This window comes from Pleurodeles waltl, chromosome 1_2, assembly GCF_031143425.1.
Source record: "Pleurodeles waltl isolate 20211129_DDA chromosome 1_2, aPleWal1.hap1.20221129, whole genome shotgun sequence".
In the NCBI taxonomy this organism is placed as follows: domain Eukaryota; kingdom Metazoa; phylum Chordata; class Amphibia; order Caudata; family Salamandridae; genus Pleurodeles; species Pleurodeles waltl.
Window position 1 is genome coordinate 201,632,677 of NC_090437.1, and position 26,238 is coordinate 201,658,914.

A 26,238-nucleotide genomic window follows, 5' to 3' on the forward strand; every position below is an offset into this window, starting at 1 on the left:
GGGCAGACCATTTTAGGCTGTTCTGTGAGGGTCTTGAGTGTGCCAGTTCATGAGCCTTTTGCACTTTATCCTCATATCTCTGGGAACGACAACTTTAAACAACAAATTCAAATATTCTTAAGTACGTTTGATACTGTCACAATCTTTTCCATTCCTTCATACCATTTCCCTGGCTTATGTCTGAACTAGGGAAAGTTCTTTGTGAATGTAAAAAGATCAGATGAAATCCAAGGCACATGTGCATATGCTCATCATTGCACTTCTCTCAAAGGGAACTCACTAGTCACTCCTGTCTCTGACACACTCCCACGAGTCTCCTCCATTTCATGTGTTTACTTTTTCTTTTTCACCTTAGTTCCTTCTTTCCTTGTCCATCTATGTTTTAACTTGTTTATTGTTCCCATTCTTTTGTGGAATTTACTATTTCAATTATGTGCAGCCTCAAACTAGGTGATGGAATTTCCTTTATCTCTTCATCACTCATTACCATTCTGAAATTCTTAAATCAATTTCATTCTCTTTGGCCAGGCTTTCTAATTTCTTGTGTGCCTCACTGGCCTGCCTAGCAGATTCTTTGCCTACATAGCATAACTCAGCCTCATTATATTTATTAATTTCCTCCATGTCAATCATACCTCTCAGCATCTCTATATGAATTCTGCCTTTATCTGCAATCTGTTTATTTCTTTTGCCACTAATTCTCTGTGGAGAGACTGTGATTGAGACTGCAGCAGTGGTAACAGTAGGTCTGACAATATCATCAGTAGATGCACCTGATACAACAGAAAATACTTCTACATCTGGTTCACTTGGTACAGTGGATATAGTTGTACTCTCATTGTGCCAACTGTTGGTCTTCTTGTTCCTGACTCTTGGGGTGCTGACCCTAGTGGAGGGAGCTCAAAATTATGCAGAGGCAGTCTTGAATTTAGTGGACCATCTGGGAACCCCAATTTTTCATCCTCATTAGATATGGTTTCTCTCTCTCTTTCCTGATCTGTAATCTGATTCTCTTTCTTTTCTGCCATCTCAATGGTACATGGCCCATTGTGGATGCTCTTAGCAGTTTGCTGAGTGGTGATATATGTTTTTTTGTGCCAGGAGCTCTGGCTCTTTGATGGGGTCTGACTACTCACATGGCTAAACCACACATTCACATAGTACACATCTGATGTGAAGTGTTTGTGTGTCTGACTGGTATTGGCAATATCCTCCTTGTCCTGCATATTGGCAGCACCACATGTAAGGAGAGGTAAGTAGTGTGTGCTCAGTAAGTGGAATTGTCTTCACTGTCATGGACATATTCCAGAGGACGTGGACTAATCAGGTGTTGTCACTGTAGAGGCCTGCAGTGTCCTGTTGTCTCAGCTGCACATCCAATGGGTGGTAGGTGAATGGAGAGGTAAGATGTGTATTCAGGTGTAGTATTAATAGTGCATCCAGTGCATGCTCCAGCAGCTTAAGAGTTCATTAGTTGGCATTAGTTGGAGAAGAGTCTAGCAGTGCAGTCCAACATAGGTTTTGCTGTAGGTGTGAGGGTTGGCAGACAGGTGCAGGTAGTAGTGACATGGCATGACATGATGTAGGTAATGTGTCCTTGCAAATGAGATTGCCTAGCCATGATATATATTGTGACAGATGTACATGTGTAGCTGTGTCAATGGGAGGTGTATGTTAACAATTTTGCCCCATCTCTCTCCCTCCCTCCCTCCGTCTCCCTCTCTCATTGTGTGCATCAGCATCGCTAGCAGAGAAGAAGGGGCACAGGTGAGTGTGGGAGCAGCAGCCCAGGGGACCCAGGAAGGTGGCACCACCGACACTGAGGGACCCAGTAGGATGGAGGGCAAGGGGACTGCCACATGGGAGACCAGATCCAACACCTCAACTTCAGAATCCTCTTCATTGAACACTCCCTGACCATGTCGGACCCATCGGGGACCACCCCAGCACCATCTTTGTCCACCAACCCCTTACTCGCACCTCCCTCCCTGTGGCTCCCCACCCTGTGGCCCGTTCCAATATCACCCAGGAATGTGGTCATTTCCTTTGCCGCAGGCACCTCTGCCCCAGTCAGCTCTGCTGCTGTCAGTGAGGAGGTTATTGACCTCCTGAGGTCCATCTCTGTGGGTCAGTCAACCATCATGAATGCTATCCACGATCTGGCAGCTCAAGTACAACTGAGGAATGCGTTCCTGGAGGGCCTTCATGGTGCATTGCTGGCCTCCAGAGATCCTTTCAGGCTCTGGCCTCCTCACTGACGGCAGCCAGTGTCCCTTTGCCTACCACCCCCCTCCATCTACCTCTTCCAAATGCCAAATCCCTTTCCCCACACCCATCCAGAGCACACATTCACACTGGCATGCATACACCTCAACAGAGAAGGTTGGCACTGAAAAACACAAGCACCACAAGACCCACCACTGGCATGTACACAGACAACCTGCACCTGAAGACACAACAACATCCACTCCCTGTACAGACTCCCCCACCACAGTCTTCACAGACACTACACCTGACACTCCTGCAGACAGCACATCATCATTTGCAGATCCAGCCACCTATCCCATCTTACCCACAGTCACCACAATATCAGACCCTTAGACATCAACCCCACTCACCACATCCACACTCACCAAAACCAACGACACCCCAACATGCAGCACATGTACCATACCTGCAGACACCAACCCAACAGAGAGTCACGCATCTAGCATTGCATCTCCGAGCACCTCTTCCCCCTCCTCCCAAAACACCTAAATGCCAGCATTCACCCACCCAATAGACACCCAGCATACACAAGCATTCCACACACACACACCTGCACCCAAGACACCCACAAAGACACATCTTACCACTACTACCTCTCCCTCCACTCCCAAACCCTTTTGCCATGACCGCCCCTGTGTGCCAAAGAAACATTTCCTGTATGTGTTTTACCTGATCCCTACCCATCTCCCATCCAGTGAGACCCCTGAGTACCCTGTGTCCCTCCCCAAGTCCTGCCCTTCCACCACCAAGTCCTCCTTGCTACCCCTGCGAACCCTGCTAGTGCCTATGCCCCACCCTCTGCCAGAAAGTCAAAACCCCCAATGCCAATGACCCTCCTCCTAAGGCCAGACCCTAGAACCCCTCTCCAAAGCCCAAACCCAAACCCAAGGGCCCCCCTCCCAAGCCAAAACCCAAACCCAAGGGCCCATACTTCAACCTCAACCCCCACCACTGAGGTGCCTGCCTGCCCCCTTGATGCCCCTACCCTGTGGAGGTGAATTTAAACCAGGAGTCAAGTTGGGGCACAGTGAGGTGCCAAATGTGCCTTTGGCACCTCAGACATTGGAATGTCCTATGGCCTATTTTGTACATAGTTCATATGTATTTCTTTATTTGCACAATTTAATTCATCTGGGCCAACAAGATGATGGCATCCAAAAAACACTATGGCCCTCATTACAACCCTGGCGGTAAATTCCGCTTTCCACCGTGCAGAAGACTGCCAACATACCATTGCGGCTGCGGAATTCCGCTACAGGTATTACGACTCACAGCTCGGAATCCGCCACAATACAAACACTCACACAAGTCCACCACACCAAAGGTCAGTGATAAACTGGCAATACCAAAACCTACACCGTCACGCCAAAAGGAATACGGCCACAGTATCATGACCCATGAATCAATGCGGTGGTCTTTCAACCGCGGTCATCCATTGACGATACACACTGCCGCGCTCAAAATACACAAACATTTACAAAACACCCCCACATTGGACAATTCAAAATACACACACCTACACACATACACACACCACACCCACACACCCAATACAATATAAAGCACACACCCACAAACCCTTACAACAAAAATTTTGAAAGAAGGCCAGAGAGAGAGGTTACCTAACAACACCAGCATCCACAGACACACAACACCATCACTTATACAACATCCACGCACCTCAAACAACACACAGCAACACATCCCCGCACACATCACAACAGACAGCACCTCACACATCACCCACACCACATCATGGCACCTCAAAGACACCCCAGGTTCTCTGAGGAGGAGCTCAGGGTCATGGTAGAGGAAATCATCCGGGTAGAGCCACAGCTATTCGGATCACAGGTGCAGCAGACGTCCATTGCAAGGAAGATGGAGCTATGGCGGAGAATTGTCGACAGGCTCAACGGAGTGGGACAGCATCCAAGAGCACAGGATGACATCAGGAAGAGGTGGAACGACCTACGGGGGGACAGTACTTTCTGTGGTATCCAGACACCAGATTGCTGTACAGAGGACTGGCGGTGGACCCCTACCTCCTCCCCCACAACTAACAACATGGGAGGAGCAAGTCCTGGCAATACTGCATCCTCAGGGCCTCGCAGGAGTGGCAGGAGGACTGAACTCTGGTAAGGCAAATCTTTACTACTTTATCCCCCCCACCCCACCTGCATGCCATCACATACTCTCACCCTCACACCCATCACCCCAACAACCCACAGATACCCCACTAACACAACCCACACATCCCAAAATCAAGCCCTGCATGTAACACCAATGCATGGACACCCATCACCAAAGCATGTCCAGTAGAGAGACTCACTCATGCCCCAAAATCACCAATCACACAAGGGCCACGGCAATAATGCAAGCGCAGGAGTAGAGGTTAACTCACCCATTGCACAAGATGGCACACAAAGATACTAACATTATGCATTCACACCCTAACAGGACCACTACCCAACATCACCGGACAGGAGGTGCCCGACATATCCAGTCCCCCCACAGAAGAGGCCCACAGTGATGACAGCAGCTCTGCACGCCTGGATCAAGATGACCAGCCCGGCCCATCAGGGACCTCGGGACAGTCGGTTCCCCTGACACAGTCACAAACCACCACTGAACCTCCCCCCTCAGGAAACACCACCACAGCACCCACCCAGCGGGCCCATCCCTCTGTCCCCAGGACACGTCAATCAGCAGTGTGTCCACCACTACAGGTAACCCAGACAACCCCACTAACACAGGACGATCGGGGATCTGGGGGCAGTGGGCACACGGTTTAGGGGACAGAGGCACAGGATAACAGGGAAGCTGAGAGGACTGCTGTGCGACAAGGGGAGGACAGGCCCAGGGAACACACTCTCCACGAGGCACTCTCCAACATCATGGGAGCTTACCACCATTCCCAGGAGGCCATGGGCACAGTACTGGCCAAGTTTCAGGAGACCCAGCGGCTGCAGAAGGAACACTACCTGGGGATCAGGGAGGACTTGAAGTCCATCAACACCCACCTGGTCCCCATTGCAGGGGTGCTGACAGGCCTTGTCAACACCAGGAGGGACACATGGCACACCAACGGGCCACTGACACTAGCCTGGACGATGAACAGCCCTCCACCTCTGCCGGCGCTAGTGGACAGGAGCCACCGCCACAGGAACAACAGGCCACTAGCATCCCACCCCCTGCAGAAGGAGAGCCACCCCGCAAACGGTCCCTGAGATCCAGGAACAAGACAGAGAACATTGCCAAGACCCCGCCAGGAAATAAGATCTCCCTGAATGTCACCCTGTCTACCTTAAACTGCCATTGCTCCACTTCCTATGCCCATTGGTTAATGCACCTGTGAAACAAATAGACTGGACTCTGCCATGGACATTCATCCACCATCACCCCAGCCCATTTCACACCCCCTCCACTTATTTGCACAGCAATAAACACACTTGAATCACAAAAAAATCTGGAGTCTGTTTGTGCTTTCACTAATGTGTAATTGCTAAACCTCTGGAATATAGCAAGGTCAATGTACCTGTTCACATACCAATGTAACACAGCTGTAGGCCAGCAGTAAACAAAGCAGAGGGCAAAAAGTTGGACCCAGATCTGTGAAATGGAAAGGCAAATTAACAAGTCAGGGTCCATACACTGAGAGAAAATGACAGACTTATGCTAGCTCAAACAATAGTATGAGATGTGGGAAGCAGTTACATCTTCTTACCTGTGTCTCACTGGAAGTATTGCATGATGATGTTGTTTCGGTTGTCAACATCTTCTTCTTCTGCCTCCTCTTCTTCACTGTCCATAGGCTCCACAGCTTCCACAAGACCACCATCTGGCCCATTCTCCTGCAGAAAAGGCACCTAGCTTTGCAAAGCCAGGTTGTGCAGCATACAGCAGGCCACGATTATCTGGCGTACCTTCTTCGGTGAGTAGTATAGGGAGCCACCTGTAAGATGGAGGCACCGGAATCTGGCCTTGAGGAGGCTGAAGGTGCGTTCTATAATCCTCCTAGTTTGCCCATGTGCCTCATTGTAGCGTTCCACTGCCCTTGTCCTGGGATTCCTCACTGGGGTCAGTAGCCATGACAGGTTGGGGTAACCAGAGTCACCTGCAAATGTTGAGGGACAACTGTTAGACAGACACTAACCCTCAGGGACAACCCCATACCCAGACACCTATGTCAACTGTGCTGGGACCTTGGGCTCACCTATTAGCCACACACAGTGCCTAAGGAGTTGCCCTATCACATAAGGGATGCTGCTATTCCTCAAAATGTAAGCATCAGGCACAGAGCCAGGATACTTGGCATTCACATGGGAGATGTACTGGTCTGCCAAACACACCATCTGCACCTTCATGGAATGGTAGCTTTTCTGGTTTCTGTACACCTGTTCATTCCTGCGGGGGGGGGACAAATGCCACATGTGTACCATCAATGGCACCAATGATGTTGGGGATATGTCCCAGGGCATAAAAGTCACCTTTCACTGTGGGCAAATCCTCCACCTGAGGGAAAACGATGTAGCTCCGCATGTGTTTCAGCAGGGCAGATACCTCTCTGGACAACATGTTAGAGAACATTGGCTGGGACATCCCTGATGCCATGGCCACTGTTGTTTTTAAAGACCCACTGGCCAGGAAATAAAGTACAGACAGAACCTGCACTAGAGGGGGAATTCCTGTGGGATGGAGGACAGCTGAAATCAGGTCTGGCTCCAACTGGGCACACAGTTCCAGGATTGTAGCACGATCAAGTCTGTATGTGATAAGGATGTGTCCCTCTTCTATTGTCGACAGGTCCACTAGGGGTCTGTACACCGGAGGATGCCGCCATCTCATCACCTGCCCCAGGAGACACACCCTATGGAGGAGAACAGCGAGCAGAGGGTCATCCAACACTTAGGTATCACAATGTGTTATATGGTAAAACGTTGGAAAATCGCAATGTGCTTGTATCGGTCTGTATTCCAGGCCTAAATAGGTGTGACGCAGTTTCTTTCCATGCCATGTGGCCCCCTGAAATGGTGGCTGTCTGACCTGTAAGGTGGTACAAGGGGAAATGAGGTAACTGCGCTAGCGTTGTACACCGTTGCGGTTGGCGGTCGAAGACCGCAGCGCAATTCAGCATTGGTTAACATTGGGCCCTATGGGTCCCAGGAGTCAATGACGATGTACGCCGGCGGTGACGGTACACGCCGCCGCAGACGTGGCCGCCATTTTCTTACTGTTCCATCACTTGATACCTGACCCTCAACAGGAGAGGACCTACACTGCAAGTGCTGCTGTGACCTGTGTCTGGAAGCGACAATGGCTACAGTGTCTGGGGAAAGGGCTCCTGCCTTCACTTCGGAGGAGTTGGAGAAACTGGTGGATGGGGTCCTCCCCCAGTACACGCAACTGTATGGTCCTCCAGACAAACAGGTGAGTACACTGTGAACATGGTGGATGGCACATGAGTGTATGGAGTGTGGTGGATGGAAGAGGGTGGGGAGGGGGACAGGCCAGCATGTCAGGATTGTGTGTGTATGTATGGCTGGGCCAGGGTGGGAGGTGTTTGGCAATGCATGAGATGAAATGTACGGCCTAGAAACATCCATTTTTACTTCACTTTTCCTCTAGGTCAGCGCGCACCAGAAGAAGGATATTTGGTGTGCCATCGCCAAGGACGTCCAGACCCTGGGGGTCTACCATAGATGGAGTACCCACTGCCATAAAAGATGGGAGGACCTGCGCCGCTGGAGCAAGAAGACGGTGGAGGCCCAGCTGGGCATTGCCTCCCAACGTGGAAGGGGTGCCCGTCGCACCATGACCCCCCTGATGTACCGGATCCTGGCGGTGGCCTATCTGGATTTGGATGGGCGCTTGAGGGCATCACAGCAGCCACAAGGGGGTGAGTACACTCTAATTCAGCTGACTCTGCGTGCTTTACAAGGTGTCTGGGGGTCGAAGTGGGCTAGGGGTTCCCCTAGGCCAGGGCGAAACTTGGTAGGCCACGTCCCTTGTTAGGCAGGCTCTGTGCCACCCCAACCCCACTACTGGTAATAGCCATCTACACCTAGTCAGGCTCCTGTGACTTCAAGGTGTGCAGCAATTGGGCTTAGGCCTCGTCCCCCATAGGCATGTGAATTTGCGAGGAACTGTTAGTGCATGGCTTAGTACATAGGGTTGCTCCCTGTGTGTTGTGTCCGCCAATGGTTGTGGAGTTGCATGCACTGAACATGTGTTTCTTCTGTCTTTCCCCCCTTTTTGTTTTGTCTCCCTGTTCTTGCATGCAATAGCATCATCTGGCGGAGGAGCAGTGGCACCGGAGCAGGAGGGAGCTGCAACCCACATGGCCCTGGAGAGTGAAGCAATGGAGTCTGAAGCCACCAGTGGGACGGAGGGCGAGGGGAGCTCCACGACGGGGACAGGAGCATACACCAGCGACAGCGACTCCTCCTCTGATGGGAGCTCCCTCGTGGGGCAGGCACCTCTGTGCCCACCGCATCAACAGGTACAGCCGCCACCCCCCCACCAGCACTGCCCTCCCAGCAGCCCCTCAGCGTGTGTCCCGTGCCCGCTCACCCAAGAGGGTGGGCATCTCCTTCGTCCCAGGCACCTCAGGCCCTGCCCCAATCAGCTCTGCTGCCTCAGTGAGGAGACTATTGACCTCCTGAGATCCCTCACTGTTGGGCAATCTACCATTTTGAATGCCATCCAGGGTGTTGAGAGGCATTTGCAACAAACAAATGTATACTTGGAGGGCATTCATTCTGGGCAGGCGGCCCTACAGAGAGCATTTCAGGCTCTGGCCTCAGCACTGATGGCAGCCATTGTCCCTATGTCCTGCCTCCCCCCTCCAACTTCCTCCACCCTGAATCAATCCCCTCTACCTCAGCCTATCCCAAGCACACCATCAGACCAGCATGCACACTCATCAACACACAAGAGTGGACATGGCAAACATAAGCACCACACATCCAACAAGCATTCACACAAGCGCCATCCCCATGCAGACACAGCAACATCCACTGCCTTCACTGTGTCCCCCTCCTCCACGTCCTCCTCCTCCCTCCCTGTCTCGTCTCCACTCACACCTGCATGCACTACATCCTCAGCCACTACCTTCATCACTAGCACGCCCATCAGCACACATCGCTCATGTGCAATCACCACTGCCACTACCATGCACACATCCCCAATGTCCTCTCCTAGTGTGTCTGTGAGCCCTCCTCCCAAAGTACACAAACGCAGGCACACACCCACCCAACAGCCATCCACCTCATAACAGCCTCCGGCCCATGCAGCTTCACCCAAATTCAGCAAACGTACATTTCCTACAACCACTACCTCTTCCTCCCCTCCCAATCCCCTCCATCTTCCAGTCCCAGTGTGTCTAAGAAGCTTTTCCTGGCTAACATTGACCTCTTCCCTACACCTCCCCCCGTCCTTCACCTAGGGCAGGCTTTCCAGGTCCCAGCCCAGCACCTCAGCCACCAAATCCCCAGGCACAGTGATGCCAGCAACTGCTGGGTCATCGAGTGCGCCACCCATCAGGGCTGCCAGTGTGCCACCTTGCGAGGCCAAGGACATTCCGCCACCTGCCAAGGTAAAGAAGGTGCCCACATCCCCGAGGGAGAAGCCACACCTACCAGCCACCAAGGGCTCCTCCAAAACAAAAGGGGACAGTAGCAAGACACATGCGGCACCATCAAAGGTGGGGAAGGGACAAAAGCTGAAGAGCAGGTCAGGACAGGGCACAGTGGCACCGACTGAGGGACTAGTGTCACCCCTTCTGTCACCGACTACACCAACCTGTACAGCGGCGAACACCGCAACCTGCACCGCCACAGGAACCGCCACCTGCACCTCCACCAGCACTGCCACCTACACAACCACCTGTACCTCCACCTGCACGTCTGCAGCCTCAGCAACAGTCCACAGCATCTTCCCCAGTGGGCAGCCATCCGAGGCTGCAGGATACGTCCCGCTGTGTCCCTCAACAGGTGCTGACACATGCACCACCACCAGCACTGCCGCCACAGACACTGCCGCAAGCACCGCCACCAGCCCTGTCACATGCTCGGACAGTGGCACCACAGCTGACATGGCTACCATCCCCAGTGGGCAGCCGTCCGAGGCTGGAGGAGACTTCCTGGACCCTGCCCAGCTTCCACGAGGCATGACTCTCATCACTGTTTGCACCTGCAGGTGGAAGGCGAAGCTGCAGCAGGGTGGGGTATGTCTCTGCCTCCATGGCGTATCATGCTACCTGTTCCTTGGCAATCTCGTGGCACACACACCCATGTGAGGTAATGGGACCAGCGACACTGCATGTGGAGCACTCTGGGCACCAGGCCCCCTCCAGAACCAGTGGAGAATCACATCCACTACCTCAGTCCTTGGCAGGATGAAGCACTCTGGGCACCAAGGCCCCTCCAGAACCAGTGGAGAATCACATCCACTACCTCTGTCCTTGGCAGGATGAAGCACTCTGGGCACAAAGCCCCCTCCAGAACCAGTGGAGAATCACATCCACTACCTCAGTCCTTGGCAGGATGAAGCACTCTGGGCACCAAGCCCCCTCCAGGACCAGTGGAGAATCACATCCACTACCTCAGTCCTTGGCAGGATGAAGCACTCTGGGCACCAAGCCCCCTCTTGAACCAGTGGAGAATCACATCCACTACCTCAGTCCTTGGCAGGATGAAGCACTCTAGGCACCAAGCCCCCTCCAGAACCAGTGGAGAATCACATCCACTTGAGAGACTGTGGCTTTGCACTCCCCAGGATAGAGCAGTGGGCAAACCACCCACTGGAAAGACTTGAGAGAATGTGGCTTTGCACTCCCCAAGATATAGCAATGGGCATGGAGCCCTCTCGAGGAGCAGTGGTGTAGTGCGTTCATCTGGCTGAGGTGCCCCCCTCCTCTTCACCCAGAGGTGCCTGTTTATTTTCGATCTGATACCCCTGCAGTGTTCTCTCCGTTTCAAGTCAGGTATCTTCTGTGGGCTTCGCCCATGCATTTTGGGACCACTGGTCCACGGACAATGATTGGTACACTATCCGGACTTGTGTTGTTGGTGTACATATTTGTAAATACTGATTTTTTAACTTTCACTATCTGATTTTTCATGATTACACTCGTTACAATCATTTAATTTTGTCCTTGCGTTCTTCCACAGGTGTGTATGGTGTTGTGGGCGAGGGTGGGGGTGGGAGTATTGCGTGTTGCGTGTGTGTGTCACACTTTTTTCCTTCCCCCCTCCCCTGTGTTGTAGGTGCAGTACTCACCGTGGTCGTCGACGGCCTCTGTCCTGCTCCTGATACAGCAGGAGGAAGACCAGCATGGGCAGTACGTGTAACTCAGGCTCCATTGTGTCCTGGTTCCTCGTTGGGTGTCGAGAGGTGAGTGGTTTCCCTTCTGTGTACTGTTTCCCCCGTACTTTTGATAGCATTGGTTCCACCCCGGAAAAGGTGGCGGATAGGCGTGTTGAAATACAGTGGGTGGTACTTTGTACTCTGCCTGTCCGTTGGCGGTTACCGCTGCGGTGTTTGTTTCTACCGCCGTGGTGGTCGGAGTGTTAAAGTGGCTGTCTATGTTGCCGGTTTCCGCCATGGTCGTGATTCCATTTTTTTTCCGCCGGCCTGTTGGGGGTATTACTGCTGCTTTAACACCGTCCGCCAGGGTTGTCATGAGGGCCTATTTCTCCTACCTTTATTTCTCGAGGTCGGATTTGTGTTTGTGGTCCTTCGTTTGTGTGTGTGTGATATGTGTGTGTGTTGGTTGTGTGTGCTGTTGTGCAAGGCCTGCATGTGTGTGTGAGGCCCTGCCATCAGTCCGCTGTGATGGGTATGTATTTTGTGTATGATATAATTGCGTAGTCACATGCATGTGTGTAGCTATATTGTGTATTGTCCATGGTGCGCTGTGTTGTGGTAGTGTTGTGTGCCATTGTGTGGCTGTTGTGTGTGCATCCGTGTGTGTGACAAAGGCTATGTCAAACGCATTGTGTGTTGTGTGTGCATGGTGTGACATATGGTACATTGTATGAGTGTGTGATGGTGTTGATTAGTTGTGAGTTGTCGTTCCGTGTTGTTTTCAGTATATGTTGTCATGTGTAGGTGTGCAGTGCATTGGCTTGCCAACACGTTTTTGTAGTTGCAGTTTAGATGTCGTTGTGTGACTCAATTATATTGTGTGTGTTAGCCAGTGGAGTTAATGTGTGTGTGCAGAGTGGTGTGTGGTTTGCACGTGTGTGTTGGCCAATGTGTGTGTATTTATGGTGTGCGTGGTTTGTGTGTGAATGTGTGTATGTAGCTGTGTGTGTATGTTGGTATGGGTGTGTGGCCGTCGCTGGCTGTGGCTGTGATGGCTGTGTGTGTTGTGTGTGCATGTGTTCTAATGGCTTTCCCTCTAGTGTGTGCTATGTGGGTATACTTATGGTTGTTGCCGTCTCAGATTCCGGAGTCATAGTGCGAGCATGAGCACTGAGAGGACTTCGAGTTCTAGTTCCATGGCGGCTCTGAACGCGTCTGTGTTCCTGAAGGCGAGTGTCTCCTTTTATGGAGTTTGTTTCCACCAGGGTTTTGGTGGTGATGCAACTGCGGCAGAAATCCTAGCGGTGTTCAGCCTCGTAATGCTTATGGCGGAAATGTGGGCCCCGCTATGAAGGTGCCTACCACCTTCCTCGACAGCCTAACCACAGTGGCGGTATGGGTGGTGTATTGGCTTTGAACTGTTGGCTAGACCACCATGGTCATAATTTGGCAGTCTTCACAGCCCGACCGTCAATGGTGCGACTGTCACCACCAACATGGTGGTCCGGGTACCGCAAAACCTGTGATAAGGGCCTTTGTCTCTTGAGCAATACCAAATGATTATTTACACTGATGGTTTACCACAACCAGCAGTAGGCACTAAACAACAATACTCCCCCGCCTTGTGCAGCTGTGAATGGCTGCATGATAGATGACAAGTTCCACCCTCAGAAAACATACATGCAGACCTTAGGGAACTGCATGGTAAAACTAGCAGAGCTTAAGGCTCTAATATTGGCCCTGGAACAAATGGATCCTGAACCTCTGACATTGTGTGTGAGATTTGTATTTTATTAATGCACCAGAATGGGTTCAGAGATTCAAAAGAGAAGACCATCAAACACAGAAGTCTGAGGGGGAAGGTAGGAGATTTAAAGGAGATGCTACCAAATACCCACGTAGTACATACAATGGGCTATTAACGTGTAGGAAGGCACATTGCAGGTAACACTTTGGCTGATGAAGCAGCCAAGTCAGCAGTATCCACAGCTTCTGTTGCTGTGATTACACATTCTAGGACAAGGTTGGATGTTGAAACAGTGGCTGCTGTAAGAGGTTCGGCTGACATCAAGCCTTTGGCAAAGGTGTATCCTGACAAATATTTGTTTGATCCCCAATCAAGACAAAATATTAGATCCAATAAAATCAGCACATGAAGGGGTTGCTTCTGCCCATGCAGATGTGGCAGCTACAATTTAATTATTGCAGGAACGCTATCAGTTGCCAAGTCTTTGTAATGCCATCTGTATTTAACCACTGATTCCATCTTGACCACTGACTCCATTTTGTGCTTAGCTTAGCTTCAAATGCTGCCACATCGGTGGTGCAGGTACTTTTCCACGCACAGCTTGTTTTCTACATTGAAAGTGTTTCCACTCTTCTCACCAGAGAAGGGAAGATATCGTTGGGGATGTGACGTTGATAACAGTGCACCAGGATGAGAATGTTTATAGCAGAGAAGGGTACGGTGAGGTCTTGGAAATGCACTTCGGGATCTGGCGAATTTTTTGTGTGTTTTCAACACGAACCAAGTACAGCCAGCGCTTGAATTTCACAACTTACTCACAGGGAGGGGGAAGATTACCAGAACCTTCCCGTTGGGTTAGTTTAAGGTATATAAAGTGGGGAATCTTGGCACTAAGGCAGAAGGAACTCATTTTTGAGGGTGGAAAAACTGTTCAAAAAATTAGAGTCCCATTGGTGAATATTTCTCCTCTCTCAGCTGTCCAGGTTTCCACAGCTTGATGTTGGCAAGGACAAGGATGATATTGGATTCGATCTCCATGGTGATGCATTCTTAATTCTTAATTATCTACCTTTGCTGTGTGCATGCATAGATATATTCACTGCATACATATTCATTGTTGATATACTGCACTCTTTTCTCCTTATTATAATTCAACTGCTGTGATTATTTTAGTATCTGCACGTGTTTTGTTGCATTCAAGTACATGCTCACATTTATATTTTTGTATGCCCTCACTTGAAACCTAGAAAATGCCTTAATAAATTCATTACACAGACAAGGGCCCTGATTTATACTTTTTGGGGCAAAACTGCACTAACACAGTTTTGCACCAAAAAGTTTAGCACCAGCTTGCACCATTCTGTGCACCAGCTGGGCACTATATTTCTGGGATGGTGCAAGCCAGTGCAAAGGGTAGGGTAGTGTAAAAAAAAAAGTGACAGTTGGGTGGGGCTGGCAGTATGGAAGAATGGTGTTTTGCACCAAAAAATTAGGTTAGGCAGGTTAGAGTGCAAAAAAATGACTAACCTGCCTAGAGTCATTTTCTGATGCAAAACCATCCATACCACATGACTTCTGTCTTAGAAAAGACAGGAATCATGCCCACCACCCCAATGGCCAGCACAGGGGACCAGGGTCCCCTGGCATGACCATTGCACCCTGTGCTGTGTATGGGGTTCATTTCCTAAAATAAAATACTTACCTGTACTTACCTGGGATGGGGTCCCCCATCCTCCGCTGTCCCTCTGGTGTGGGTGGGGGTGTCCCTGGGGCCTGGGGAGGGCACCTGTGGGCTTATTCTATGGTGTTCCACCAAGGAAATAGGCCCACAGGTGCCCTAAAGACTGCCCTGACCCAGATGTTAAAGAATGGGGCAAAGCAAGCTTTGCACCATTTTTTGACCCCTCCTACCTCCCGTACACCATTTTTGCAAAGGAGTATAAATATGGCATTAAGGCCATAGAGTCATTTTCTGCATGGGAACGCCTACCTTGCATCGCATTGAGGCAAGGTAGGTTTCCACGTCCAAAAAAGCTGTGGTAAACTCAAAGAGATGCAATGCAGAGAATTAAGGAGGAAGAAATGAAAACTGCTATTTTCCTGGGTGATGCTCACCGTCTGTTAGATAGACCACTCACTCTGTCAGTGCGAAGTAAAATTATTCGCCTTGCTCTTCCAGCTTACAAGCAGTTATAATGACTCTCCTAATTAATCAGACAGGGCTGGCATTGAAAGATGTACTGGAGGCATTTAGTGAGTTTGGAGAGCTTGGAGACTGGGCAAAACCTATGAGAGCCTCAAAGTCTGAGGGTCACACAGATAATAAGTGAGTATCTCGGAGAGACATTTTGATGCATTACTGAAGGATGGTGTCAACAAGGAGCAGATTGATGGGATAGAAACCAAAGGTTTGTGGGAGATGTACCGTAAGCGAGGGCTGGACAGAAAGGCGGGCAGCAGGAAAGTGAATAAGCAGGATAATAAGTAAGTGAATCAGGGCCAGCCACATATGCAGGCGGACGGAACAGAGAAGGAGAAAAATGTTTCTTCATGAGGGAAAGATGAAGGAGATTTGGACAGCGATTGGTTAACTGCCGAAAACAGGGAAGGAGAGGAATTTCCATGCAGATTAGAGACCATGGGCCTGATTCTAACTTTGGAGGACGGTGTTAAACCGTCCCAAAAGTGGCGGATATACCACCTACCGTATTACGAGTCCATTATATCCTATGGAACTCGTAATACGGTAGGTGGTATATCCGCCACTTTTGGGACGGTTTAACACCGTCCTCCAAAGTTAGAATCAGGCCCCATGTATCCAGAACTGATTTTGGCAAAAGTTGACAGGTTTAAATCAGATTAGGAAACAAGCTAAGCTCTGGTACAGGGATGGGCTTGTAAAGATAACAGACCCCAGTTGTGTAGCCATTTTAGTTATAGCTTCATGCCCGTTATTTTAGCATACTAGGTCTGCTGCTGTGCACTTTAACCTAGATATATTTTATTCAGCTTTGTTTTACTATTCTCACAATAGCCACTTTTGCGGTCTTGTTTTAGTTCTCTCTAGCTGCTTTTGCCTAGGCCAGCACTACGTTCTCAAGTAAAACATTCTTGCTCACTCTGCTTCTTTCAAGGCTGCAGTAAGATAGGTTCCCAGTGAACGTGGTACAGTTTTGTCTCTGACATTCATGGAAAAACACACATCCTAACATACGAACATTTTCTCAGAACATCAGATGTTTTATTATATAAACACTTTGCTGTCCCTTATACGTTAGAGGGAGATTCCAGCCAGAGAACCACAATTGTATGCTGATTGCTGAAGGCTTCGCTACAGCTGCTAATGCAGAATTCAGGCCTTAACTCAGATATGAGGGATGATGTCTTCCCAGGGGAACCTGAAGGGCAGAATTAGAGTCTAACACGATGTGCTCTATTACAGCCTAGATAGGAATTAGTCTAATGACTCTCGCGACAACATGGTAGCGTTATTTCTATGCTTTACTCTCCTTGTCACAATTTTAATCTTATTATGCTGTATTGTCCTGGTTATTGCAGCTGATGCTTTGCTATCTAAGATGCAGTCACTTCATTAAAAGCTTATTGAAACATATACTGCTTCTGTTTGTCATTGTGTATATGAGACTAATGTAACTGAGACAAACGGATGAAACCTGAATGACCATGGTTTTCATAAGAAATCAATGATGTCATGTGCTCAGCTGCCCAATCACCCCTGCCCTTGGGTAGAGGTGAGGCACTGCTAGTCAGCCGGAGCAAACCCCGGATTGGGGAGACAGGTTTCACCTGTAGTGGGTCAGACCCAGTCTCCCACACCGCAGTCGATTCTGCTGCTCAAAATCCATTAGTCTGATTAGAATAATGAGAGCCTATGTGATACCCCCATGTTGATTTAGAAATACACTGGAAGCACAAAAATGTTCAAAGAGTTCGAGCCTTAGTTGACACCAGAATGGAGGACTCTTTAACTTATGGAAATCTAAAAAAGTTAACAGGTCAGCACTACACCATCAAAAGGTTGGGAGGAAAGCAAACCCCTACAGTGCAGACTATTGTTCAAATGAACATAGGGAGAACACCAAAAAGAGAATATACTGGTTTGATTGTGCCTCTCCTAGAGTAAATACTGGGAAATGACATTCTGAAGGGTATGACTTTGTACTTGGATGATGGTTGTTATCAGTTTGGATCAAAGTGATCCATTTCAGTGGCAGCAGCAAGGGTGGGACATCTGAAGATATCCCTAGTGAAGGTGCCCCCAGAAACCAAGGTGGTTCATTTGAAACAATACCGAATTTCGTAAGGGCATGAGGAAATAAGTGAGACTATACTGGAATTGATGGAGGCTGGTGTTGTGGCTCCAGTCACCACTGAATGGAACAATCCTCTCTGGCCTGTGTGCCAACAGGATAGGCACTGTAGAATGACTATAAATTACGGCAACTTGAACAAATATATGCCTCCTTTGACTGCTGCAGTCCCCGAAACTATCACTTTGATTGAGAGAATACAAAAACATAAAGGGACCTGGTATGCAACCATTGATATTGCCAATGCTTTCTTTTCTATACCATTGGCCCCTGAGAGTCAGGAGCAATTTGCTGTGTTGCAGAACGGCAGACAATTCCAAATGCTAAGACTCCGCCAAGGGTATTTGCAAAGCCCCAACTTCTGTCACCAGCTGGTAGTAGAACACCTGTATGAAATATCTATCATTCCAGTGGTGCAATTGCCTCATTATATTGATGATGTGATGATTCAGGGAGAGACACAAGAATAGATGTAGACTCAGTTGGACAGTGTTGTGGAACACTTGCGGAGCAAGGGGTGTATTATTAATTCAGATAAGACACAAGGACCCTCTAAAAATGTGAAGTTTCTAGGAATTCAGTGGAAGCAGGGACATAGAGAGGTGTTGCCGCAGGCAAAACAAAAGTTACTAGAATTTACCACTCCCCGTAGTAAGGAGGAGACTCAGCAATTCATTGGACTTTTTGGTTTTTGGAGATAGCATATGCCTCACTTGAGTCAGGTTTTGCCCACCTTTGTACAAAGTGACAAAAAGGAAACATGAATTTGAATGGGGGGAGCAGCAGCTGTGTGCATTTGACTTGGCAAACGAGGTGATTTAGCATGCTTTAGACTTATGGCCAATGCAGGAAGGACACATTGAGTCTCATGTACCAGTTCTGGAGCAATATGCACATTGGAGTATGTGGTAACAATAGGGAAGAAAGAGGGTGCCCCTGGGTTACTGGACCGAAAAGCTACCAGATGCTGGAGAGCTATATACTCGCTTTGAGAAACAGTTACTTGCATGTTATTGGGCTTTAGTGAATACTGAGCCAATGACCCTAGGTGATAATGTGATTCTGAGACCTGAGATTCCAATAATGCAGTGGGTGATGAGTTCATCTAAAACTCACTTGATAGGGTATGCACAAGAGGTCAGTATAATTTGGTGGAAGTGATACATACAGGACAGGGCCCAAGTGGGATCAGCAGGGACAGCAGCCCCGCATGAACAAGTGTCACAGGCCCCCATGCAGGATGATGAGTGCAGGAGCTACCAGAGATAAAAGAGTCACCAGTGAGGAGGGGTGAGCCATTTGAATCCTTGTCCCCTGAGGATAGGAAGCATGTATGGCTTACCGATTGTTCAGCCAAGTATGTGGGTGCCAAAAGACATTGGAAGGCAGTGTCTTATAACTCATTCACCAAGAAGTTGCTATCCACTACAGGAGAAGCAAAGAGTAGTCAACATGCAGAATTGTATGCTGTACATCAGGCACTGAAACAAGAATTGCCGGGGGACGCGCACAGCTGATCCAGGGGGCCGAGGAAAGCACAGACTCCTACATCAAAGGGCAGGAGCCTTTTAAATCTGAAATAGCGCTCCCGCCTCGCGGGACACGCGCTGGCGCGCCCGGACGAAGACCGGGCCAGTCTACGCCCGTCTTCGACCGATTGAGGCCGGGCTGGGCCCTGTCTCTACTTCTTCATCCAGATCCTGGAACCTGATTCGGCCTAAGCCACAGCTCGCCTGCTAGAAGGAGCGTCTCGTTGCCAAGAGACCGGATACGACTACAGTTTCCCGGCATCTACAAAGAGTTGCGTCTCCCGCGGGACGCGCGCGGGTCGGGACGGGCCTAGTCCCTTAAAGGAAGTCACTAAGTAAGGTCATATCTTCCTGTTATGTTATTCCCGGATCATGGGGAAAAGAAAGGCTGTTGGCCCGCCGGCACCATTGGAAGGTATAAAAAAGCAGAAAAAGCGACCTAGGAAATTAACTATTAAGCCTGCTCAAGGGGAACCAAAATCACTTGATGAGATTGATCTACTATTTGAGGAGGTGGAGGCTATACTTAATAGCGAACTAGGTACTCATGGCCTCTTGCCCCCGAAGAAGCCTCCACTCCAACCTAAAAAGATCCTGGAGTTTTTCACTGAGAACAGAAAAGTTCGATCAGCGATTTCTGGGGGTTTAACAAGTTGCGCAGGGAAGTCACCTACTGTTAATGCCACTGTTCCCTCACTTCAACAGGGCATCGTGGCTTGTAGCAGTACTTCTAATCCTTCACAAACTCAGGGGATTTTGCACGTGAAGGAAATAGAATGTATACCCCTACCATTGAGTCCTGAGATAAGGTTGGCCCCTAATATTCCATGTACAAAATCGCTTTGAGCTTCTGACTGAGGGAAGCGATCTGATTGAGGCCCACGACCCCTATACGGCTGTCATAGCTACTGATGCTGCCACTTCCCCTCCTACTACTACTGCTATGTGTTCTGATCCGTCTGCCAGTGTAGCTAATCTGCCTTTAATTCTTCAGAGAGTAGATGAAGTCAAGAAACTAGTATTGCAGCTAATTAAACTGCTCCAGGGGAATACGGCTCAACAATTGGGATGCAAATGTCATAAGTCAGAGGCAGAAGGGGCAGGTGTAATTTTGGTAGTCGACTCTGCTACATCTAATGCTAATATATGTGAGGGGCCAACTTACCATGCCCAGAGATCTGGATCTTATAGGAGGGCCGCAGAAGGTAACATATCTTCTCACATTATTCATCCTAAAAATAAATACACTGGGGGTAACAGTATTTCCCTCACTGGAGATAAGATAAGGGACGGGGAAGACCTTGTTGGTAGCTTCTTTGCCCCATCGAACTGTCATTCCACTACAAGGCAAAATCCTACTATCAATATACCAAAGAACAGGGGTAGCCCTTTTCTCACTAATAGAAAGACACTTCTTACCCCTCTAAGGATCCAGCTTGCATTTTTTCCTCTCGAAGAATGAATAGTGCTTTAGATGTGTCTTCAAATAGTATCGGTCCTAGGCACAGAGCCAACACTCTTTTCCTAACTAATGTCCCAAAGTTGACATCCAGGTCTGTTGAGGACCAAGAGTCTAGACTTAATAAGGTTATTCACTGGCTACGCAATCGTCAGGGATGCCTTTCAGTTATACGTAAGGACATTCTAAAAACTGAAAGATGGAGCCCCTCTGGGTCAAATCTTGATGTAATTACGATTGTGTTTTTGGACAAATTCTTGGCAGACCAACTTATTGACTCTGTAGCACGCAAGGGACAGTACAAGGGGCTAAAAGGAGGAGGCATTAGGCTAGTTTCTAATCTAACTGACTCAAACAGGGTCCTGCGTCTGGTCCCATTGCCCATGTTAATGAGAGAGGCTCTAGGGAAGAAGGCGTATTTTTGCATCATGGTCCTGTATGACTGTCTTCCGCCCAGAAAGCCGTCAATCAGGATAATTTAGTGGCATCCACAATAGACAAATCAGATAAGACCCTTGTCAATGAGCCGAATCATAAGGATGTTCTACCCTCAAACGATGGGACTGCAAAGGGAACTAATGGGTTATCCATTATGTCTTGGAACCTTGCTGGCCTTGCTAGGAAACTGGATGATGTGGACTGGGTTGCCTACATAAAGTCTCAAGATGTGTGTCTTTTCCAAGAAACCTGGGTGAAGGGCCAATCCAGTATGGATGGGTTTCTCTCTTTTAATATCCCTGCACAGCCATCAGAGAAAGCAACCGGTCGTGCAAAAGGGGGACTTTTAATTCTTTTAAATTTAAAGCTCCAATGTGATTATAAGGTTTTAGAATTTGATTGTCCCGACTTGATGGGCTTACAAATTTCTTTTCAACAAAATTTTAATATACCTCTTATCAACGTTGATGCCCGTTCTGTTGCACGTGGTTCAGAATCACATATTTTAACTCTACTTTCTGACTTTTTAGACACCATACAAACTAATTCCTATTTAATTATTGCCGGGGATGTAAATTGCACTTTCGAACCCTCTGCAATTTTTAGTGATTTAACTGTGGAAGAGGACGAATTATGGGGGATTGCACAATTGGATGCTGATAGTCATCGTCCACGCTCTCGTGTCGCAGCACAGCTTGCTACATTATGTTTAAAGTTTGGCCTTAGGGCTTGCAATGGTCGAACTCCTTCTGATTTAAACCTTGCACCGACATTTCTACGAGGTTCTGTGGCCAGTGTAATTGATTATTTTCTGGTGGATGTGCGTCTTTGGCCGTTACTGCCAGACATGAGGGTAGATTCAAGGTGCGAGAGTGATCACTTCCCACTGCTGCTTACCCTTTCCTGGAATATCTTTGGTAGAACCTCGAATACGCAACCATCAATGGTCCCTCCCCCTATTTCAAACAATGCTAATACAAAGGTGAGGTGGCCCAAAGTTATGGCAAACCCCTATTTGCTACGTTAGATTTATCAAGTGTTTTTAGATAATTTGTCAGCTTACGAAGACCTTGAGCCTGAAGCCATCCCACTTCTTGATATTCACGAAGATATGATGGTCAAATTTCAAAGTGTTTTTTATAAAAAGGCAGCCATGGTAAGCCGGTAACACGGGGTGTCGTCTAACAGTAGATGGTTTAATGATGCATGTATGAGGGCTAAGACCGAGCTAAAAAAGGCCATAAAGGCCGGGACCCCGGGGGTGATTAAACAAGCAAGATGTATGTATAAAAAGACAATTTTACAATCAAAGAAAACTTGGGAAGATGTTATCTGGCAGGATTTGTTAGATGCTACAAAAGCAAACAACAATATGCTTTTCTGGGAACTGTTGACTAAGCATGAGAGAGGGGGTAGGTCTAATCTAAGGAACCATATCCAACCCGAAACCTGGGTGACGCACTTCACTCTCCTTTATGAAGGAACTATCTCCACTGGGGCTGTTGATTGCGATAAAGTGGGATTAGGCCCCCATATTTTACCAAATGCTAATCTTGCTACCTCTCTACCTGATGGGAATCTATATAACTCTGAGAGTTATATTTGTTTCTCCTTAGAAGAAACTGCAGATGCTATCAACTCTTTGAAGTCAGGTAAAGCCCCAGGCCCCGATAAAATCCCAGGCGACCTTTACAAATCAGAGTTATCTATATGGACCTGGTATATTAACCTACTGTCAAACAAAATAACAAAAGGAGGACAGATCCCTGAGACGTGGAAGGGTGCAGAAATTATCCCAATCTATAAAAAGGGTAATGTAAATCTTCCAATCAATTACAGACCGGTCAGTTTAATCGACAACTTACAAAAAATCTTTGCCAAACAGCTGCTAGTTAGACTATCGAGCTGGGTGACGGAGCAGCGGATCCTCTCACCGCTTCAGGCAGGGTTCCGCTCCAGAGTTAGCACGGTTGACCAGGCTTTTAGGTTGTCCGTGCTACACTGGAAATACGTAGTCTTGGCAAAGCAAACTTTATATGTCGCTTTTGTTGATCTGCGCTCTGCTTTTGATTTGGTCCCAAGAGATAAGCTTTGGGGAGTGTTACACAAAATAGGGGCACCACCCGATATTATCCATCTATTGATACGCATGCATGAAGGCACATACGTGCAAGTAAGATGGGGCAATCAAGGTGAATTGACTAACAAATTTCCCATTAAAAGAGGTGTCCGTCAGGGATGTGTGCTTGCACCACTTCTGTTTTCTTTATTCATCAACGAGATGGTCCAAGAATTAATGACATGCCAGAATGATGCTTCCACCCTAGTCAATCAGAAAATGCCTTTTCTCCTTTTTGCGTATGACTCTCTATTGATTTCAAAAACCCCTATGGGTTTGCAAATTCTTGTGGACAGATTTAAATCATTCTGCTGGAATTTTGGTCTAGAGCTGAACTCGAGAAAACGAAATTGATGGTGCTTCGCTCTGGCCCTCGTAAGAAATTTACTATTAGGTTAGATGGAGCTATTTTGGACCAGGTTAGCTCCATTGACTACTTGGGTGTGAGACTTACAGATTCACTCCTTTGGGAGGAACAAGTTGGCAAGAGTGCTGGGCTTTTGCAACATCGGGCAGCATCCATATTGCGCCTTTATAGGAATACGATCGCTAAAGTTGTGTCTCCAGCAGTAAAGATTTACGTGGCTAAGGCACAGGGTGCTGCTGTTTACGGCGCAGAGATTTGGGGCATGTCAGATAGCGGCAGGATAACCAAAATTGAGAATAGCTTTGCACGGGCTTTATGTACTTGCCCTACTAGCACCCCATTAACCCCCCTATTTTTAGACCTAGGGTTTAAACGAATGGCTGACCTAATTATCCTACGGCCTCTATTATATTGGGTGAGGCTTTGGATAGTCCCCGAACTGGCTATATATGTCTTCTTTATTAGAATTGTTAAAAAGCCCTAACTCTATGTCCATCCCATGGATCAAACACGTATCCAGCTGGTTTTGTACGCTGTGATTGAGGAACTTTTGGGAGAATCCCCAGCAACTTGTGAAGTCCCATGTAAAAGCACTGAAAGGAGTTTACTGGTCCCACATACGTAATAATTACATTTCCCAAAAGTAGAATGGTCATTTAACTAATTTGTTTATTGATTTCAAATGGTACCCAGAGTTCGAACTATATCTAGATACAATACCTGATTTACTAGGCAAAAGTTTGTATGCCAGATTTTGATTCGGAACATTACCTTTGAAGGCCTTGACGAGCAGATGGGGACCCAAGTTAAGCTCTGATATTTGTCCTGCATGTGGCACTTCTCCCGAAACAGTAGAACATTTTATGTTTTTTTGTCCTGCTTACTCAACCCCAAGGTTTAAATGGATTCGCAAAATCTGTCGGGAACTGAACTTAAGGAAATATGTTTTAGCATTGAGGATTTTAAAAAGCCATAATTCAAATGTGACAATTTATGCAGTAAGCAAGTTTTTAGTAACGGCATGGCGCATACGCATCTTTTATTTACAATGATTTGAAATTGTTCTAAGTCGGGCAAACATGGATTTTATTCTTTTTAAATTTTGTTATGATATTATGATGTTTATTTATATCTATATTGTATTGTATTGTATTGCTTTGATGGTCGGTTGGCCGAATAAAGCTTATGTGTGATTGAAGAATTGCCTGTGACCTGTCAGATTTAAACTGATTCTTGGTCTTCCCCCAATGGGTTAGCCACCAGGCTTCCCACTTGGCATGCACATAACTGGCAAATACATTCCAAGAAGTTGTCGGGCAAAGAATTGTGGCAAGAAATTTGGGAAATGCTAGAGCAAAGTACTGTTACTGTGTATCATGTAGATGCCCACTGTCCCACCGACTCACTAGAATGATGGTTTAATTTCCTTGCAGATGACAAAGCTACAATCTCAGAGGCAGAAGTGGCGACACAGGATTCTGACTTGCTGGGGAGGGCTAAGTGGGCCCACCAAAAATGTGGACATCCAGGAGAGAAAGCCACTAACAGGTAAGCCGAGATTAGAAGGATACACATTTCCCCAGATTTGATAAAAACTGTGATCATGCAGTGTCCTATTTGTCAACACACACAACAAAGATATGTCCCGCAAACTGTCAAAGGTGAGTTGGGGAGAGGAAAGTTGCCAGGGCAGATGTGGCAGATTGATTACATTGGGCCTCTACTGACTAGTTGCGGGTGTCAATACACTTGCACAGTAGTTGACACTTATTCTGGTTACCTGATTGCCATTCCTTGCATACGTGTCACTCAGTTTAAGACCATCAAAACTCTGGGCTTGTTAATGTTATATTACGGAGTCCCTTGCCAAGTACAGAGTGACAACAGGTCACATTTCAAAGGAAAATTGGTGCAGGATTATTGCTCACAATACAATATTGAGTGGATTTTATTATATTCCATATTATCCACAAGCTGCAGGACTTATTGAGAGAATGAACGGCTTACTGAAAGCCCAATTGTGATAAATATCAGATGGAAGTTTGAGATACTGGGGAGAGCATTTAAACAAAGCCCTCCAAATTTTGAATAACAGACCACTGACAAATGCAGAGATCCGTTTAATGCGAATGTTGACCCCAGTGTTCCAGATACAACCCCATGTAGTGACCAATACCATAATGTATTGGTAAATAAAACCAGGTGCCTTAGCTCCTTACCGAGCCACACCAGGATCTGCAGATCTTGATCTACTTGCCTTGAACACTTACCGATTGAAGCCAAGAGACATGGCACTTCTTAAAACAGGAGTTGGAATATAGATTCCCCTGGAGCATTTTGGATTGATTGCTCCCCAATCTGGGTTGGCACTCAGGTCGGTATTCAGGTCTTGGGTGGAGTGATTGATGCAGACTACCAAGGTGATTAAAAACTATTCTTTTGATTAGTGGAGACACTGACTTGTTAATACAACCGGGAGATAGAATTGCTCAAATTTTAATAAATCCAGTGTATGGAGGAATAGTGAAAAAGGGGACTGCCCCAGTCCTTTTTACAGTGTGCAGGGAGGGAGGTTTTGGCTCAACTGACAAAAACCCTGGTGCTAAGGTGTGGGTAGAATCCCAAATTTGTCCTCCGGCAAAGGGCAGGGACACCATCCTAATAATCATGAAAC

General features: G+C 47.8%; 1 protein-coding gene across 1 annotated transcript in view; it reads left to right on the plus strand.

Annotated features, from left to right (window-relative positions):
* LOC138299506 (sulfate anion transporter 1-like) overlaps positions 1 to 25,197 on the plus strand; it is a 137,834-nt gene extending 112,637 nt beyond the window's left edge. The window contains exon 2 of the transcript XR_011204765.1: positions 24,998 to 25,197. The gene's annotated coding sequence lies outside the window, so the exon portion shown is untranslated. The remainder of the gene's footprint in view (positions 1 to 24,997) is intronic.
* Positions 25,198 to 26,238: the final 1,041 nt, after the last annotated feature.